Source organism: Primulina tabacum, chromosome 10, assembly GCF_025594145.1.
Source record: "Primulina tabacum isolate GXHZ01 chromosome 10, ASM2559414v2, whole genome shotgun sequence".
Taxonomy (NCBI): Eukaryota; Viridiplantae; Streptophyta; class Magnoliopsida; order Lamiales; family Gesneriaceae; genus Primulina; species Primulina tabacum.
Window position 1 is genome coordinate 18,365,803 of NC_134559.1, and position 10,948 is coordinate 18,376,750.

Sequence of the window (10,948 nt, forward strand, 5' to 3'; positions counted from 1 at the left end):
TTATATCGACGTGGATTAAACTTGAGTCTTTTCTATTACTGTTGGTCGATATAGGAATACCACATCTGGAAACCGGGATCCCTAGACTAGGATTGAGTCTAGTCTTAAATATGGAGTCATGAGTCTAATTGACAGTTTATATTGAGTTATGTTGATTATGTTCCCGATGATGGTACATGTTTAGAATAGGATTTATTCTTGATATGGATTCATATTCTGATTTGAATACATGTTAGAAATATATGTTATATGCTTTTATATTGTTTTTATGATTGAATGTATACATGATTTATACTGAGAATGTAATTCTCACCGGAGTTATCCGGCTGTTGTCTTGTTTGTATGTGTGCATGGCAACAGGTGGGATAGGATCAGGGTCAAGAAGAGAACGAGGCTGGACTAGATAGCGTGGAGATCCGGGCTTCGAATCAACTTAGGATTCAGCATAGTTGAACCTAGTTGAATTCTTGTAGACAATACAAGATTTGTATGTTTATGTTTAAAATGTAATTTGAATTGAATTACATTACGTTTCCGCTTGGTATTTTAAAAAAAATAAAAAATAAAAATTTAGACCTTGTTTATTATAATTGTTTGAATTATTCCTAAAGACGATTAAGGAATGAATTAGCGTCCGGGTCCCCACAAAAGATTTCTCCAGCATTGCGAAGCCGATTACCCAGTTGACACAAAAGAATGTACCGTTTGTGTGGTCTTAGGATTGTGAGTCTAGCTTTCTAGAGTGAAGAAGAGGCTGACCAGTGCACCTGTCTTGATGATTCCTTCAGGTACTGGCGATTTCGTTGTATATTGTGATGCATCTCACAGAGGGCTGGGATGTATTCTTATGCAACGAGGTCATGTGATCGCATACGCCTCGAGACAGCTGAAGCCACATGAGATTCAATACCCCATTCATGATCTTGAATTGGCAGCTATCGTATTTGCATTGAAGATTTGGCGTCACTATCTTTATGGCGAGAAATTTGAGATCTACTCTAATCACAAGAGCCTGAAGTATCTGTTTTCTCAATCAGAATTGAATATGAGACAGCGTAGATGGCTCGATTTGTTGAATGATTTTGGTTGCGAGATCAAGTATTACCCATGGAAGTCAAATGCAGCAGCAGATGCCTTGAGTCGAAAGGTATGTGCCCTATCTTTATCGACGATAGGTGTTTCGAATTTAGTTGAGGATTGTTGTTTGTCTGGTTTAGCATTTGACACATATAGTAGATCGCTGAGACTTTATTCGATTCAAGTTGAGCCAGATTTGATTATGAGGTTTAAAGAGGCACAAAGAACAGACCAGAATGTTCAGAAGTCGATTCAGATGGTCAGATCAGGACATCAGTCTGAATATCGGGTACATGATTATGTTCTGTATGTGAATAACCGTCTTGTAGTGCCAGATGTTTCAGACTTGAAACAACAGATTATGTCAGAAGCGCATTGTAGTCGGTTTAGTATTCATCCAGGTGGCAGAAAAGTGTACAACGATTTGAAGACACAATTCTGGTGGAATCAGATGAAGTCAGATATTGTAGAATTCGTGTCTAAGTGCTTGAATTGCCAACAGGTAAAGGCCGAGAGAAAGAAGCCCAGAGGTTTACTTCAGAGTTTATCTATTCCTGAGTGGAAATGGGATCACATTTCCATGGATTTCGTGACGAAATTACCTCGATCATCCCGGGGCTGTGATGCGATTTGGGTCATTATTGACAGATTGACCAAATCAGCGTGTTTTATTCCATACAGAATGACATATCGACACGATCAGATGGCAGAGTTGTATGTTAGATAGGTAGTCAGATTGCATGGTGTGCCGAAGTCTATCGTATCAGATCGTGATCCACGATTCACTTCACATTTTTGGCACAGTTTGCAGCAGGCTTTAGGTACGACATTGCACCTGAGTACTCCTTATCATCCCCAGACAGATGGACAGTCAGAGCGGACTATCCAGACTTTAGAGGACATGTTGAGAACTGTAGTGCTAGATTTCGGCACTAGTTGGCAAGATTCACTACCGTTGTGTGAATTATCGTACAACAACAGCTATCAAACGAGCATAGAGATGGCACCGTTTGAAGCGTTATATGGCAAGAAGTGCAAATCTCCTCTATACTGGGATGATATATTTGAGGTACCAGAACATGGGCCTGATATGATTCGTGAAATGACTGAAAAAGTATAGATAATTCAGAAGAGGAGGAAGACAGCACAGGATAGGCAAGCCAAGTATGCCAATATCAGACGGAGACCGCTAGTATTTGAACAAGGAGACAGAGTGTTTTTGAAGATTTCTCCTTTCAGAGGCGTTGTCAGATTCGGCAAACGCGGGAAGTTGTCTCCTAGATACATCGGTCCTTATGAGATACTTGAAAAGATTGGCGATCCAGCCTATCGACTAGTTCTTCCTCCTTCTCTATCTAGAATACATGACGTATTTCATGTATCAATGCTGCGTAGATATATGCCTGATGCTTCTCATGTCATTCAGCCTGACGAAGCAAAGCATGATCAGACTTTGAGTTATACTGAGCAACCGATACAGATTCTTGATCGAAAAGAAAAACAGCTCAGAACGAAGACTATTCCACTAGTGAAAGTCCAGTGGAGTCGTCATGGCATCGAGGAAGCGACTTGGGAGACAGAAGCAAATATGAGACAGAGATATCCCGAGTTGTTTACATGATGTGAGTATTTATTTAGCTTTTGATTATATTGTTTTTCATTTATGATATGATTGATTGCCTGCGATTTCGAGGACGAAATCATTTCTTAGAGGGGGAGAAATGTAAGGCCTGAGATTTATTTGTCTTCATTTATGCGATATTCAAAGATATGATAATGCATGACATGTAATGAGAAGCAATAAATGAGATGGGGGAAGGAGAGACATGGAAAATTAGAATTTTGAATGAAGGGCAGACCGCACCCGCACCATGAAAGATACCGCACCCGCGGTGCATGGACAGAAAATTGGTCGTTTTTACAGTAGGGTCACCGCACCCGCGGTCCAAGAAAGAGTGCACCTACGGTTGAGGGACAGAGAGTTGGAAATTATTTACAGAAATGACACCGCACCCGCGGTTCAAACGTAACCGCACCCGCGTTGATGTCACCGCACCCACAGTCTTATATGCAGCGCACCCGCGGTCGTCGATTTTGGAAAACGAAGCTTGAGCGCACCTGCGGTCTAGATGGAGCGCACCTGCGGTCTAGATGGAGCGCACCCGCGGTGCAGCATGCGAGAAAGCCACCTTTGTTTCTTATGATGACATATGGCATATATATATATATAGAATTGTGCTGAGTCTTCATTTTTAACACTTCCATAAGCTGAGAAACGAAGGAGAAAAGGGTTCCAAGCTTTCTTCCATCTTTACTATTTGATTGTGTAAGATTTACTTATCCAAAAGTTAATCCAAGCTTAAATTCTTGTTCCTCACTTCAAATGCTACAAGAGGATGTAAGTTTCATTCATTTCCTGCATGATTTGAGATATTGATGTTGGGGAAACTTGGATATGCTTGTAGATATATGTTCTTATAATTATAAGCAACGGTTATTCGCAACCGGATCGAAGAAATGGTACCATATGTAATTGTTATGAATTCCAGCATATGTATGATTTAACATGTTCAGATTTCAGAGTTAATGTGTATTATGAAGAGAATGGTGAATTGTTGATATTGATTATATTGTGTTGATTTATGAGTTGATCGGTATATCGAGAATCCGCCGTTATGCCGTCGAATTGTATTCAGATTAAAGATTGAGTCCTATATGTATTGATAGAATTCACTTTGATCATGCCATTTCAGATTGTATTGGCAACTTTGATAGCGAGACTTCGACTACGACAAATTGTTCGACGAAAGGTATAATTCATGTTTTGTTTGGGGAAGACACAACTCAAATGAGATTCAATTTGAGTTTCCCAACCAAATCACATACTAGAATTGTTGTCTAACTTTTTATATGATTTTGATTTGTTTATGGATTTATATTCTAATCCCTTGATATGATGATGCCTTGTTTATAGATTTATATTCAAGCATTTGAGATAGGAGAGTCATTGGCAGACTTGTCAAACTAGACGTTCAGTGGTATCAACGCTTCGGATTATATTCAATCCGATTGTAGACATTCGATACAGACATGGCCGAAGTCTAGGAATAAGACGTACGGTTACCCCGATAGGGAGGGTAGGTGACAGACAGTGACGTCTTATTCACACCGGGATCCCTAGAGTAGAGTCGAGTCGAGTCAAGACATGATTTGATTTGAATTGCATGCTCATATAGATTGGTTTCATAGACTATGGAACCCATTGTTATTGCTTTCATGCATGATTTATGATTATGTATTAGCATGCATACATGTTTTATATTGGGATTTGTTCTCACCGGAGTTTCCGACTGTTGTTATGTCTGTATGTGTGCATAACAACAGGTGGGGCAGGATCTGGGTCATGACCGAGATGAGTTTGAGATAGCGTGGTGACTTCGGGCGCAGAAGATTACTAGTTGTTTCTTACTAGACTTGTACTACTTGTGGTTGTAGTTTGTATTAAACACCAGTTTATATGAATGTATTAGAACAAGAAATGTAATTATGTTTATTGAAATAAAATAAAGAACTATCTTGTGTTTGTTTATATACATCTGAATTAATGTTAAAAAAGCGAAATTTTGACCCACATTTTTGAATAAAGATCCGATTAATCCCGAAAAGAATTGAGTTAGAGCCCGGGTCCCCACAGTTGGTCTTTGGGAATGCTTGCCATCTACCTTTGGAACTGGAGCACAGGGCATTTTGGGCTTTGAAAAAGCTAAATTTTGATATGGGGGCAGCTGGCGAGCAATGACTGTTGCAATTGAACGAGATGGAGGAATTCCAGAATGATGCATACGAAAATGCAAAAATATACAAAGAAAAGACCGAGAAATGGCATGACAAACAGATTCTTCGATGAGACTTCGAACCAGGACAACAAGGGTTATTGTTCAATTCTTGACTGAGGTTGTTTCCTGGTAAGTTAAAATCACTATGGTCTGGACCATTCACAGTGGAAACAGTGTATCCACATGGGGCAATTGAGCTGAAATGCAACAACGGTCAGACATTTAAAATAAATTATCAAAGGGTCAAGCATTACTTTGGAAGTGAAGTGAGACACATGGACAACATTCCAATTAGAGACCCAAAGTAGAAAGGAGAAAGTCAGGCTGATGACTATAAACCAAGCGCTGTGTGGAAGGCAACCCACAATTATTTTAGCATTCTTTTTTATTATATTTTATTTTATTTAAAATTTTTATTTTGTTGATTTTCATTTTCTCTAATTCAATTATTGATTTGAATATTTTATTTTTGCATGTATTAAAAAAAAAACAACTGATGGACAGTGTGCGTCGCGCATATGTGCGATTTATTTTCGCGCACATGCGCAAAGGCTAACTCGGAAGGCAGACGATGTCACGCATATGCGCCTCTCAGGGCGCGCTTATGCGTTAGAAGACTAGGCGCATACACTCAGAATGCAGAGACCTTCGCGCATATGCTCCACTCATGGGCGCGCATATGCGCGACCGCGACCTGATTTAAGGAAAAATAAAAGAGGAAACGTGAACCCTTCTCAGAAATACAATACAGCAGCCGCCTCCCCCTTCCAGAAATACAACTGCCTCCCTCCTCTTTAAACAATCGCCGCCGCTGCACACCTTGGAACGCCAACCGGCGCCTCCGACTACAGCCCAAGTAAGGGATTTTGTTCAGCTTTTGTTCAAATATTCCGGGTTTGTTTAGAATTGTTGTTTTATCTCTATGGGGAATTTGTGAGGTTGTGAATTGGGTGTAAAGCTTGAGATTTATTAGTCTTCATTAATGTAATATTCGAAGATATGAGAATGCATGACATGTAATGAGAGGCACTAAGTAAAATGGGAGTAGGAAAGACATGGAAAAGACATGAGAAATTAAAGTTTGAATGCAAGGAAGACCGCACAAGAACCATGAAAGATACCGCACCCGCGGTTGACGAACAGAAAGATGGGCATTTTACAGTAGGGTCACCGCACCCGCGGTCCAAGAAGCAGTGCACCCGCGGTTGATGGCCAGTAGGTTAGGGAATTTGGTGCGAACCAAGACCGCACCTGCGGTCCACATGACACCGCACCCGCGGTGGAAAGAGAGCGCACCCGCGGTGCTGCATGCGAGAAATCCACCTTTGTTTCTTAAGTTGACACATGGCATGGTATATATATAATTCAAGCATGAGTCATTCTTCCTTCACTTCCAGCAGCGCAGAATGAGAACAAGGAGAGAGTTCCTTCAAGCTTTCTTTGTGGGAGATTTTGAATTGTGAAAGAATTACATGTCCAAATTGTGAACCAAGGGGAGATTTTTATTCCTTGCATCAAGGGCTTCAAAAAGGTATATGTTTTATTAAGTTCAGCATGTTTTGAAGTTGATCTGTTAAAGGAAATCAGATTTGGTTTTTATTTTGTGTTCTTATGATTATTGTGAACATAAAGTGGAAAAAAGGATAGAAGAAATAATACCATATGTGATTGTTATGATTTTCCAGCATGTATGGAATTGAGATGGTGCAGATTTCAGAATAGTACATGTGATTCATGAAGATTTTGGATTATGGTTATTGATTATTGTTATATGAGTTGATCGGTATATCGAGAATCCGCCGTTATGCCGTCGAAATGCATTGAAATGAAATATTGATTCCTATGTGTATTGAGGTGTACTAGAGCTTGATAGAATGTACATTGATGATGCCATTTCAGATTTGTATTGGCGACTTTGACATCGAAACTTCGACATCGACAGAGATTGTGCGACGAAAGGTAAAATTCATGTTTTGTTTGGGGAAGACACAACTCAAATGAGATTCAATTTGAGTTTCCCAACAAAATCACATACTAGAATTGTTGTTTATCTTTTCATATGATTATGCTTTGTTTATAGATTTATATTCAAGCATTCGAGATAGGAAAGTTATTTGGTAGATTCGCCAAATTACTAGTTGTTCGGTGGTATCGACGCTTCGGATCAGAGTCACTCCGATTGTAGATATTCGATACAGACAAGGCCGAAGTCTAGGAATAAGACGTACAGTCACCCCGATTGGGAGGGTAGGTGACAGACAGTGACGTCTTATTCACACCGGGATCCCTAGAGTTAAAGTTGAGTTGAGTCCAGATATGAATTGAATTGAGTTGCATGCTTATTTTATTTTGATTTCAGAGATTATGGAACCCATTGTTACTACATGATTATTTTGATTTAGTTTCATAGACTATGAAACCTATTGCGATTGATTTTATGCATGATAGTATGCTTTATGATTTATATTGTGTACATGCATGTCTACCATGTTTTATACTGGGATTTATTCTCACCGGAGTATCCGGCTGTTGTCTTGTTTTGTATGTGTGCATGACAACATGTGGGGCAGGATCGGGGTCAAGAAGATGATGAGAGAAGACGAGTTTAGAGTGGTGATTCCGGACTTATTGTAAACTTGGTTTAATACTTGAAATTCAGTAGTAGAACTTTACACTGGTTTGATTAAGTGTTGTACATTATTGTACTTTTATACTGAGATGTATATTAGTTAAATTCTATTACGTTCCGCACTTACATTTTTAAAAAAGAAAAATTTTTAGACCCTGGTTATCTTAATTGATAATTAAATGCCAAAGATGATTAAGAAGATGATTAGCGTCCGGGTCCCCACATTGGGTGTTCTAAACTAAAGTATTTTGTGACTGGTTGTACGTCGCATTGCTTACTGGATTAATTGGTGTGGTGAAATTATAGTTGTTCTAATGCAAGTTTGTGATCCGATTATCTGTGATTTTGGCTTTTCGGTTGGTTGATTTGTGTGGACATTGCAATATTGTATTCTCACAGGTTTTGGAATGAGGAAGTCCAACAAGTATATGATAGCTCTATGACACGGTCCATCATCCCGGAACGGGGATTCAATTTGTCAATTCCACGTGGTGTAATAATAGAGGAATTGGAACGCCGAGGATGGGTTGAATTTGCACAACACCATGTTGATGCCGTAATCTCGATTGTGCGAGAATTATATGCAAATCTCAGGGTTCGTCATGACGAGTCGAAAGTTTTGGTGCGAGGTCAATTGGTGTCGTTCGACTCTCGTACCTTCAATATGATATATCAGATGCCCAGCCTCGACCATGACGAGTACAATGAATTTCTCGAAGCGGGTGTTGATTATACAGAGGTCATCCGGACCATATGTCAAGCCGGCGCTGCCTGGAAAATGAGCTCGAGCGGGCCTATTTCTTTAAAGAAATCCGACATGGGCCCTAACGCAAGTGCTTGGACATCCTTTGTATTAGCCCGGATACTGCCGTCCCCGTACTATTACGATGTGACAAAAGACAAAGCTGCGTTGGTCTATGCTATTTTGATAAGAAATTTGGTTGATTTGGGGAAAGTCATCTATGGATCGATTATGAGAGAAGGCACGGGGCTATCCACGGTTGTTCTTCCTTGTCCTCATATCGTTACCGAGCTATGCCGACAGGCCGGCGTATCATGGGCCCCTGATAAACCAGTGCTAAAGCCGAATGCCCCCATTATTTCTTTCTTTGGAGCCGCCTCCTAAGTTCCCCATGAGTTTCCGGACGAAGAAGAGATCCCACAACCACAGCCACCACCACCTGCAGCAGCCAGATAGCGCATGGGAGACAGATTTTGGCGGCTAAAAAAAGAGATGCAGGACCAGAGGAGGTTACTGGTTGAGCAGCGCCAGCTGCTGGATTCACTTCAGTTCCACACCGACCATTTTATGGGATATATGATGGACTTTACTTTCCTTATTGCTCAGCGATTTCCACCTATAGGCCCAGAGGATCCGATGTTTCCCCAGCCACCGGTATGGCCACCGCAGTACCCCGGAGCCCCTTATCAGGCCCCATCCAAGAACATGGATGAGGATGACGACAATGGTATCGGCGAGCAATGACGCTCGTCGTGGGAGGTATGATTGCTCCGTTCTTTCATGTTTATACATTGAGGACAATCCATACTTTAAGTTTGGGGGGGTGATTTGATTTCGATGTTGTGTGATAACATTTTGATGCTTTAGTGTGGGTGCAATTTTTTTTACTGAGTTGGTAGTGATATTGAAAAAAAAACAAAAAACAAAAAAAAATTATTTATTTGCCCATATTTTTTAGTGCTTACATTGTCATAGTTGTGGAATTAAGGTAATAGCCAACCAATGATGAGATTTGACCCGACATATATGTTGTCCATGATTATGAGTCTAAATACGTGCTATCTTTACTTAAACGTTTACACCCTAATTCACGATTGCAATCTTGATGATACATCCGATGTCAAGAGAATGTTCATGTGATTTGTGATTTGGAATTTGTGAATGGACTCTAAAACCTGCATGTTGATTACTTGTTGTTGAGTTATGTGTTCACTAACACAAAGATGATTCAGGCAGTCTTTGAATTATATTGGGCCTGTTTTCCTTGAATATTTTGTCAATTGCTAGCCCTTTGAGTCGAAATGTGATTGAGATGGGTGATTTGTTCTGTTTGAGTATACCCAAAAGCATGATCTATCTGTGTTTGTTGATTGGTAGACTGAAGGTAGTCTAGAACTTGGTTTGGCACTCTTCGAGGCGAGATACGGGTATTGTGTGACTTAGGGATGATTTAGGCAATTTTTAGAACGTTTGAGCCTTTCGAGCCTACCCATAACATTGTATTAGACCCTAGTGTCCCATGTTTGAGTTTAATGAAAATCAAATGAAGTGTGCCAAGGCACACAAGAGCCTCCATTCGTATCAATTCTAAATCCTTACGTCAACTACCAACTTTTGAACATATACACTAGTACATACCGAAAACTGAGAGAAAATGAATCTGTGTATCACTACAAAAGTTCTTCTCCCTTGTGCGCGTAAAATAATATCATCGAAAAAGAGGAAAAAGATGAAAAAAAAGAAATGAATTTCTATGAAAAGAAAAAAAAAGAGAAAAAGGTGAAGGAAAAAGTTGAATAAAGAATAAAAGAGTATGACGTGTTGATATGATAAAGAGGAAACAATGGTAAATATGTTGTGACAAGGCAAGTGGAAGTGAAACAAGAGAAAGCGGGAGAAGCGTGTTGAAAAATAAATTGGTTTGTTTCTCTCACTTTTGATTCCCTATCTTCATTTGTAGCCATTAGCCGCAGCCTAACGTTATAAGCTTAAAAAGCGTATTAACCAAGTCATATGTACCCAATATACTAGTGGAGAAGAGTTGCCAAAGTTAAGCCTATGGACACTTGAAAAATGTCGTCGATAAACAGGGAATTTGATTGTGTACACGTGCACATCTCATGGTATTGGATTTTGTTTGGTTAATTATGTCCTTTTAATTTCCGTCTTGTTTAGCCAAATAATACCCTATAAGTCCTGTTGATCTGTGAAGGTAAATTTTATCTCAATGACTTTGTTAATTACTTGTGTGTCAAGGAGTCCAGATTTTTATGAGATAAAAAGTTATGAACTTATTTTGGCATATGGAGTGGGTAAACAAGAATAGCAAAACACACACGAACGTGAACTGTGAGTAATATAGCATATGTGATTAATATGATGGGACTGTAATCTCTGAGGCTAGTGGCTATCCTTTTATTCCACAACTCTTGTTCGTTCAGTTACATTCTTTAGGATGTGTTAAGTTTAGTCTAGCTAATGTTTTTTTTAGTTATTTAATTTATTTTGCTCTGGACTAGCAAAAGTTCAAGTTTGGGGGGATTTGATAAGTGCAATTTGTGAACTTAAATTATCCTTATATTTCGTATAGATTGTTAGTTTCTTGGGTGGAATTATGCGTTATTTGTCATTTTTGATGTGATTGCAGGAATCTAGGTAAGGCTA